This window comes from Zootoca vivipara, chromosome 3, assembly GCF_965207765.1.
Source record: "Zootoca vivipara chromosome 3, rZooViv2.hap1.1, whole genome shotgun sequence".
Taxonomy (NCBI): domain Eukaryota; kingdom Metazoa; phylum Chordata; class Lepidosauria; order Squamata; family Lacertidae; genus Zootoca; species Zootoca vivipara.
The window spans coordinates 6,444,679-6,454,720 of record NC_142586.1 but is presented as its reverse complement, the minus strand read 5'-3'; the positions used below and the strand labels follow the sequence as shown (position 1 = coordinate 6,454,720).

The 10,042-nt window shown below is 42.6% G+C and overlaps 1 long non-coding RNA gene across 2 annotated transcripts; it reads right to left on the bottom strand.

Moving 5' to 3' along the window:
- Positions 1-209: 209 nt before the first annotated feature.
- Positions 210-9,623, bottom strand: LOC148686147 (uncharacterized). 2 transcript variants are annotated; one of them, XR_015948830.1, is made up of 2 exons: positions 9,518-9,623; positions 210-2,173 (listed from the first exon to the last, which is right to left on the bottom strand). It is a non-coding gene; the product is annotated as an uncharacterized LOC148686147 (long non-coding RNA). The 2 variants fall into 2 exon arrangements; XR_015948829.1 differs by lacking the exon at positions 9,518-9,623 and adding an exon at positions 3,517-3,845.
- Between the last annotated feature and the right edge of the window lie 419 nt (positions 9,624-10,042).

The following is a 10,042-nucleotide window of genomic DNA, read 5'->3' as shown; positions in this document are numbered from 1 at the left end:
TCCAGTGGAATTCACTCAACCATTTCCCATATCAGAGAATCTGAAGCTAATGAAGTTAGATGTGCTAACTTTTCAGGGAAGAGCAGTTAGCCTTCGTGGACTAACATCTGCAACACAATGCAACACAATTTTAAACAAAATATAGAAGAATTCTGCACCAACCGGCATCAATTCATGCAGTGTAAAATGATTTCATTTAAATAAAAAGCTAGTTTAAAAGTTATTTATTCATTCATTCATTTTCATTTAAGAATTGCTTCCTATGAGGCATCTCAAAATGACCACGACAACAAAAAACACCAGTAGTAAAAAACATATATAAAACGATTTCATATATAGAAAGAGTTAAAACATTGTCATATAGGAAAACAATTTCAAATCCAACATAGGCGTAGACCGGGTTAAAAATGTTAAGTTGGCTTTTATTACAAAAGCAAGAAAACTAAGATCCTCTGGCATATTTCATTGCCAGAAGATTATTGCAGGAATAGACCTCTGCTTCTTTAAGGAAGGGATAGTCAACATGGTGACCCCTCAGTGTTTGGGTCTACAACCCTAACAATCCCTGGTGCCTGGGGCTGATGGTAGTCCAAAACACCTGGAGGCAGCCCCTTTGGCTATCCCTTCTTTAAGGCTTGAAGCAGGCTGCTTCAGGTGGCAGGCTGCCCAGCATCAACATGCCTTTCATCTTTAAGCAGATGCCATGGCTGACACCTGCCCTAAGCTCACCTTTTCCTTTCTTTGTCCCAGCTCAAGCAGCAGCAGGCAGCCAAGTACAGCTGCAATTTTGGTTTCCCCCAATGCTGGGCTTAAGCTATGGATAACCTAAGAGCTAAACCATTAATCCGTTGCCGGAAGTGGTACAGTATAATGACCGCAACAGATTACAAAACTTTAAATGAGTCTTTCCCAGCCTTATGTGGAGATCCCAGGGACAAATCTGGGATCTTCTGAGTGCATTGGGATCTGCTACCACTGGGGTCTGTGCGACAGCCCTTCTTTTATAGATTCTAATTCCTGTTCAGAGAGCAAGTATATTTAGGGCAGACTCTTGGCCATGCCAATAATGATGAGATATCAAGTACCCTTTGCCAGTTCAGCTTGTCTGGCATCTCATATACGTTTACATAGTTTACTTCCCCCCAGGGTGCCATATAATTGCTCTTTTGTACCAAGAAGAGTCATTTCCCCTAAGCATCCTTTCATGGTGGGACTCGTATTACACATACAATATCTTCTCTCTTTTTGGCATGAGACACATTTCCGAATGCCTGATCTGTATTCATTTTTCCTTTTTTCTTTTTTGGTCATGTGCACATCTTCCTTTGTTCCAGTGCGTGTCGTTGGGCTAGGCTGAGAGTTTCCCTGTCTCCAGTCCTCTGTGGATTCCAGAAGGAGATGACAAATGAAATGGGCTGGTTATGGTAAAATAGAAAATTTCACAGTTGGTCATGGATTAATGGCAAGCAAAAACAAACACAAATGAAGTCATCCTGATTGTTATGAATGGTCCTCTGGTTGCCATCAAACAAAGGCTAAAGCACAGCATAAAAGCATACCAATGAATAAGATCTGCAATTGCCCTTTTAAACTACTGGAAGATTTCATGACATTCAGAGAGGCCTGGACCCCCACCCCCACCCGCAATGGATTTGTACATTTCATCTGTCTGGGTGTGCGGCGATGAAAGATGAGAAATATACCATTCTTTAACCTCAGTATACCACATTTCACAGAAAATTACAACAGGGCAATATTTCCACAGCAGACAAAGAAGCAAATGTTTCCCGTGAAGTTTATGACATCATGATGTATGTGCTGCTTTATCTATGCACTTTAAAAATTTATATAGCATGGGGAAGCCACATGGAAAATGCCTTTGGAAAGATTAAGGTTTTTAAGTCAATCTTCATAGCTCATACTTTCTATATCCTGGTTTCCTTCATTGCCCTTCTCTGTCCTCTCACAGCGACTACCACTTCCTCTGGAAAACTGTGATAACCACAAAAGAGAATAGCAGAAGGTTCATAATAAAACCCCAGATAATCTATCATCTCCTCTGCAGACTTCCATTTTGCTTTCAGGTCGACTGCACTGGCCTTTCTTTGATTCTTTGACTGCTTCTCCAATATGACCCAGAAGAATACAGTGCTGTTCCAGGAAAGTCTTCCATCTGTAAACCAAACCCAGGTAGACTAAGAACTCTTCCATGCACATTCAATAGGTCCATTTTGTACATCAGATGCAGGATTCTTTTCTCCTTCCTGCTACAACCTTATTATTATTATTATTATTATTATTATTATTATTATTATTATTATTGCACCCTCAGAATATTCAGCACAGCTTCCTGATTTCATACTTACCAGGGATGAGAAGCACTAAATCGTTTTGCCTTGCTATTATTCCATTGCTATGGAAAGTGTGCATCTTCAAATGTGGACAGAGTTGAAGTCGCTCATAATTGACTTTCCCCAGCCTCTTAATTCTCCCAATAGGTTAGAAGCAGGGAAGAGTTAGAAGGCCTGAACGGATGAGTCCATCAGGGCTGTGAAAGCTATTGAGGACTGGGGATGATGCGTGTTGTACAAAACCACTTCCGCGCCTGCGACGGAGGTGGTGTTGTGGGCTGGCCCGACCGAACTCTTGCGATGGGGGCTGAGAGCTCAGCCCCTTCGTGATTGGCCGTTCCCGCCTCCGTCAGCCCCAGGCCGACCAATGAGGTCGGCCGGGGGCGGGGCTTGGCTCCTTTTAAATGACCCGGAGGCGGGAACTCGGCCTCTTTGCCCCTGCTCACCAGCGCAATCGGTTCCAATGCCTAAGCCAATACCGCTCAACATTCGTAACCAATAAAGTTGTGGCTTTATTCACCCACTTGAAATCTATCATTTGTGTCTTGTGTCTTATTCTCACGGGGCGGGGGGGGGGGACATTGACACACAACACATCTGATGGGCACTAGGTTGAGGAAGGCTAGTTTAGCAAAAGAACAGAGGAAAGGCCCATTTCTGCCCAATCAAAGCATAAAAAGAGGTTTCTCTTTTAACAACAGGGCGGCATGACTATAATGCTTTTGGTTAGATTAATATATGCAAAAGATCAGAAAATGTCTGCCCATGAAACTTGAAAGCTAGAACTGATCATCTGAAACAAAAGGCCTTGTCTGTTTCATCAGAGAGACACAGATTCTTCTCAATATCCAAAGGTTCCTTTTTGCCAGTGCTCTATTACAACAAATGAGTGTCTATTAAAATCATGTGCCTCTGCTAATTCTCCCTCCCCCACCCAAATTAACTCCCGTCTGCCGAAGGAAGAACATCTCAATACTTCTCCTTCCTTACTCTCCCCCCCCCCACCTCTGCTGACAGGTAGGAAATTAACTGCGTACCATGAGCTATTGAATTCAACTTTAACAGTATCAATAAACATTCCTGATTAAATTATGACATTGATTTTATAATTCTGACCATTATGTTTTTACATCAATATCATCATATGACAAGCAAATGTAGTTACCGCTTTCCTATTGATCGCAGGAGGCATGGCACTCCAAAGCACTCATTTGACTATATTACAAAATCAAACTTGATTTCCTACATATTGCAGTAGCTTTGGGTCATAACCTAATATGATGAACCAAGGACAGATGGGTTGTCAAGTCATTCAAAGATACGTTTCTCTCCACCATTCCCTCTCCCTCCCTCAAAAGTCAAGGAGCCAAAACTGCTGCCAGGTTCTTTTAACAGTTCTGTGCAGGATCTGACTTGCAGGCAGGCACACAGCTATTTTCATGTGTCAGACCTTAATCTCCCCTTCTTAACAGTGATCAGCAATCTATCATGCTTCTGCCGAGTAATACAAACACTATTTATTCACAAGAAGGAACAAAGCGTTATTTATAACACTCATTCAGGCAATGCAACCAAGGGGGGGGGGGCGCGGAAAGAAAAAAGTTTCCATGACAAGGGAACATGATGCTCAGCCTCCTGCAGTCCACTCTATCAAAGATAATAGTTACATGTTGGCCCATTCTGTTTCACCATAAGGTTTAATGTTCTGTTAAGAGAATGTATAATTCAAAAGCACCTGTGCTATGCTGATCCATGCATGGCCGTAAATCAAAGGTGTAATAGTGCTGGATATTTATGCCTGAGAGAGTGAAAAGCAAGTCTGATCAGATTAGGGAAGTTCCAGTTGCCCAACCTTCTCCTCTCAACTGTTATAATTTTCATTGGGGGGGTGGGGGGTTCCTCCTCTGTCAAAGCGGGAGGTACCTCTCTGATATGAGAATCTAAACAAAGGCGAACAGTCAATTGAGACTATAAGCTACCTTGTCAGTTTCCAGCATTACAACATGCCTCCTTGAACACTGATATGTTACCTGGAGGTGTCTTTTCAAACCAGCGAGTCATGTTTCTTCCTGTGTAATTATATCGGCATCTGTTTCAAAAAGCCAGCTAATCCTTTGGGCTTTGTGGGTCAGCTGAAGGCTTGCACTCTGATCACGGGGACGGGATTAATCTTTAATATTTGCAGAAGTATTTAGAATCATAACAAGTATTTGCCTAGACAAGCCTCGTGGAAAGCAAGAAAATAGTTTCTCTCCAACACCAAGCATGATTGTTAGAAAGAGTAAGAATTAAGAAGACAACATAGTGAGTTACCAGATTTTGAATGGAAGGTTGTGCGTCCCTGAATAAACGGCACAAATTATTACACATCAGACTTCTTGGATATGTGATCTCTCAGAAGCACATCTAAGTCCAAAATTTGTAATGCGAGTATTAGGACCAAATTCCTCACTCCCTTCTCTTTTTTTCCATGTAGACCACGGAAGAAGAACCACAATCTCTCTAAGGTGGTGCTGTTGCTACTAGGCAAAACCACAATTTTGCAGTGAGTAATGATCATAGTAATTGGGAGACATTTCCTTGCAAGAGACATTGATGTGGGAATCTGGAGGTGATCCCTGGAGGGAGTGGAGAATGGCTGCCTGAAAGGGGTCCAGCAGAAACCCAGTGTTTGTTGTAACTGCTACTTAATAAAACCACCATGCTTCCTCTTTTCTTAAGATATTGAACTCAAAATTATTACACGGCTGAAGGCGGTTGGAGTGTTAACATTCATCGGGTCCTCCCTAACAAGAGGGCACGTGTTGCGGTGTGACCTGGAAACATAGCTGCCAAGTTTTCCCTTTTCTCGCGAGGAAGCCTATTCAGCATAAGGGAAAATCCCTTTAAAAAAGGGATAACTTGGCAGCTATGCCTGGAAACCAGACCCTGTGTTGTGGGTGGGAACATTGGGATGGCCACAACACCCTATTGGAGGTCCCTCGATCCTGGGTGCAATTTGACCATTGGGGTGTCAGTCAAGTCTATTGAGGGACCTCTATTTAAGCCCATGCACATGTCCCTGAGCTTCCTCTTTTGGGCTCAGTGCATCGGAACACCCGCCCACCTCTCCCTATATTTAGGGCTTGCGCCTGACCTTGCTATGCCGTCGGGTGTGTCGTCTGTCATTGGGACAGGGGCACAGCAGGTATTTTCCCCACTTGGCTGATTGGCTGGTGCCACTTGGGTTTCCCCTGCCACGTAGCAAATCGTAAGGTTGCAGATAGGCTCTGGTTCAGGTGATAGGGTTGGCAGGGCGCTCTGGCCATCCCTATATAATGGGTATTCTGCTAAAGGAATCCACGGACTCATTGGATGGTCTTCCCTGTGAGGGGTTGTGCTCTGAGCCTGAGCCCAGGGGACATCTGGGGGGAGGCCTAGCAGGGCTCCTGCTTTCCACTGTCCCAGGTGTTCATCCAAGGCTGACCTATGGTTGGTGCCCTGGGTCAGTGATACCTGCAAGGGTGCAGGGAGCTAGTCGAACCAGAGCCTATGCAATCACTCACTTGGTCGTAATCAATAAAGTTGTGGCCTAAATTCTGCCAAAAATGAAACCAAAAATTTGAGTCTTGTGTGAATTTATTTCGGGGGGTGGTTAAAAGGTCTCCACACGCAAATACACACAATGTGAGCAGCCACAGTACTACTGCTTGCACAACCACTTGTGCAACAATGAGTAATTCTCAACTGCCTTACACTGCATCTCACCCTATGTAATCATGTGACCCTTTCTATCCTTTACCCCTTTTCCTAGAAGTAAGTTCCACTGGGGGCTTCCGGTCCAGCGCCAGCGCCGATCGGCGGGGTCTTTGTCTCGCTCCGAGACAGCCCGTCTTTGCTAGAGGAGGGAGGGCAGCGAGAGCAACGCTGCACCCCATAGAACCCCGGGTCGGGCGTCCCAGAGGCGAAACTGCTCGGCAGAGCCCCAAACCGGACTCCCCAACTATCCGGCTGCCCTAGTAAGAGCGCCGGAGTGAGAAGGGTCGAAGTCGCGGGGGCCATTTTGAGCACCATCGTCGCTCTAGCAGAGAGAAGCTCCGAGCCGGAGGCGGAGAGCGCTGGATTCTTCCAAAAGAAAGAATTAGAAATCAAGACTGTAAGTAAGCTCTCAAATTTGGATTAGATATTGAATATTAATTTGGATTAATTTGGATTTAGGAGAGAGGGAGACAAAACGGAAGCCACCCCCTCCCACCGGCAGCTAAGGAACAGTAAAATAAATACCCGAAGCCACGAACTGAATAGTTAAAAGGTATCCTCAAAGACATAAAAAAGTTCTCCCCTGGATGCAGGGTAAAAGGGGAGAAGGACGATTCCCTGCAGAAAGATGAAAAAGAATGAGGAAAGCCTTTTGTTTCCCCGGGAGCCGGCAGCCCAGACAACCCAGCGAGCTGACGAGGATTTATAAATGAGCTTTATTTTATTTAGACTTTTAAGAAGTTAGGAGTATATGCTTTTGAAATGATTGGATTGTGAAATGTTGGTTTGGATCTTTGTGAATTTGGAATTGGAAAATGCAACTACTTTGCTGAGACTGGGAAAATAAGCAGCGACCATTTTTCACCCCACACGATAAGTAGTGACCTTGACAAGACGGAACTATGTCAACAAAAAGGTACTCGCCTGAGTTCCAGCGGATTGTTTTGACAGCCATGTGGGAACTAAAAATAGGACTATGCCGAGATGAGATTCAACAGCAAGAACTAAAGCAGCAATTTCAGATGGTGATGGCTGAATATGATTTTTCAGATGATGATGATATTGAAATGGAAATAGAAGAGGAAGATAGTGACAATGACAGCGACAGCAAGCTGGATGATTTTGACAATGAGGTGGATTCTGATTTGGAGCATGAAGATAACAATGATGATGACTGGGACAATACAACACGAAATGAAGCACACCACAAGGGAAAAGTTGACATTGTTTTACAAAAAGAGAAGCGGAGTACCCCTCCTTTGAGGAGGGAACGACAGGAACCAATGGAATTACAGATTTCCCACAAGGAGAAGGACATGAACAACTTAAGAAGGGGAGAAACTCAGGGGGGCCTCATGGATATTTGGGGGGCAAAACATTGGAAAAAGGGGGTGGGGTGAAGGAAGAATGGGAGTGTAATTATTAGGATGGATTATCAAGATCAAATTAGGATTGTTGACTATGGAACTTGCTGGATTGGAGGGAGGTAGCCGGAATTTGGGGAAGAAAGGTTATATTGGGATTTGTTAGAATGCAAGAGTTGATTATGGAAAAAGTTAGAATAAAAGAAGTCTAGGGATTTAAAAAATTTAAGAAGTCTATTGAGGGAAAAAAATTAGGCAAGGGAAGAAAAATTGGATTATGAATTATAGGGATTAAGAGATTTAGTGAAAATGGTATTAGCTAAGTTTAAAAATTTTATGAAGAGGAAAAGTAAGTAGTTTATAGATAAGGAAACTGTTAAAGAGGATAGTAAAGGGATGAAAACCGGGAAAGGGGGGAGGTAGGGGAAGCACACAAAAAATGGTTTATTAATGTAAATTTGAAAAAGATTGTTTTTATTATTGTTTTCTGTCTTTTTCCTTTTTTATCATTTTTTCTGAATTTTTTTCTTTTTTTTTTTAGTATAGTTTTTTTCTTTCTGGATAGCTGGGTGGTTGTCTCCCTGCTTTCTGCCCCTGGAGCTCTCTGGTGGCAGGAGGGGACTCTGGGGGGGGTGGGGGAGTGGGGGACATAAACTCAACTACAAAATGGACCATCTTCAACTGCCCGCCTGCATGGGATTCTCCTGTGGCAGGGGAGGGCCCATGGGAGGGGGGTGGAAAGAAGGTGGAAAATCTGTCTATGTAAGCGTCTTTCTTATATATATCTTTTTTGTAATCTGTAAAACTAATAAAAATTATTTTAAAAAAGTAAGTTCCACTGAACTCAATGGGATGTACTTATATTTTCTCTTTTCTTTTGATTGTATATATAAAAAATATACAGAAAAAAGAAAAAGTCATTAATAGAAAACAATATACCTCGGCTGAGGTATATTGCTGAGGCTCCAATACTTTGGCCACCTCATGAGAAGAGAAGAATCCTTGGAAAAGACCCTGATGTTGGGAAAGATTGAGGGCACTAAGAGAAGGGGACGTCAGAGGACAAGATGGTTGGACAGTGTTCTCGAAGCTACGAACATGAGTTTGACCAACTGTGGGAGGCAGTGCAAGACAGGAGTGCCTGGCGTGCTATGGTCCATGGGGTCACGAAGAGTCGGACACGACTAAACGACTAAACAACAACAACAACATACCTCGGTTTATGAACACAATTGGTTCCGGAAGTCTGTTCATAAACTGAAGCGAACTTTCCCATTGAAAGTAATGGAAAGTGGATTAATCTTTTCCAGATGGTCCGTGGAATACTTAAACTGAAGCGCTCATAAACTGAAGCAAACTTTCCCATTGAAAGTAATGGAAGGTGGATTAATCTGTTCCAGACGGGTCTGCGTAGTACTCAACCTGAAGCGTACTTAACCCCAAGCATGGATGTAATTGGTTCCGGAAGTCTGTTCATAAACTGAAGCGTTCATAAACTGAAGCGAACTTTCCCATTGAAAGTAATGGAAAGTGAATTAATCCGTTCCAGATGGGTCCGCGGCGTTTGTAAACCGAAAACTCATAAACCGAGGTTCCACTGTATATATATTTAACGAAGGAGAATAATGACTATGGGGTCACATCATCACCAAATTATTCATTCTGGAAGCAAATAAAAATTGTCCATCTTTCGACAAATCAGTTTTCATGTGATAGGTTCTCATAATAAGTCAAGTTAACATAGTAAGTTAACTTAAAATTTTTTGCTTTATCCCAGATTCAAAAGTACTATTTGGACAGAGGGATTCTTCCCCCCCCCCCAATACATTGAAATTTACACTTTATCTGCTGTTAATGGAATGTACTTCTGAGTAAACAGGTATAGGATTGCATTGTTTGAGGCACTGTCGCTTTTGCTAGATAATATAGGTTCAAGTTGATCTAAATCTGTCATTTTAACACTTACATCAGTGCCTTTAGGATATGTCTTTACAATTCCATTCTGTATTTCAGATTCAAATAGTTTTTCCCCCAACTCTTCTTTCTCTTGGGCTTGCTGCTTACCTGCATTAATATATCATTGGAGTCATATGGATTACTTCCTTTGCCAAAAACAGTTCACTGTTTGCCTTGCCACAATTTTTATAATCAGTTGTGATTGTCCAGACAATGATTTTCCACCTGTTTTTCTCCTCCTCCTCCTCCTCCTCCTCCTCCTCCTCCTCCTCCTCCTCCTCCTCCTCCTTCTTCTTCTTCACCATACAAAATGGTTGTGGCTGTTGTTTTTAAAGAGGGAGGTAAGCTTAGGAGCTCATAAATAAGCTATTAAAACTATTGGTCTCAGAAGGCAGCATATTAATTGCCCAGAAAAGTCATTAAATTTATGCCATGAATTTCAAAAAGTGTTTGACCGAAGGTGCCGCCTCTTGTTTATTAGTAATATTAGCATGAAGTTCAGTTAATCATGTTTTAATTTCCTGACCCCACCCCCCTCTTCTCGTGAAACTTAATTTGTTTCACAGGGATAAGATTGTGTAGCTTCTTATATACATATTGAACTCTCTCTCAACAACTTATTTCAGGTAGATT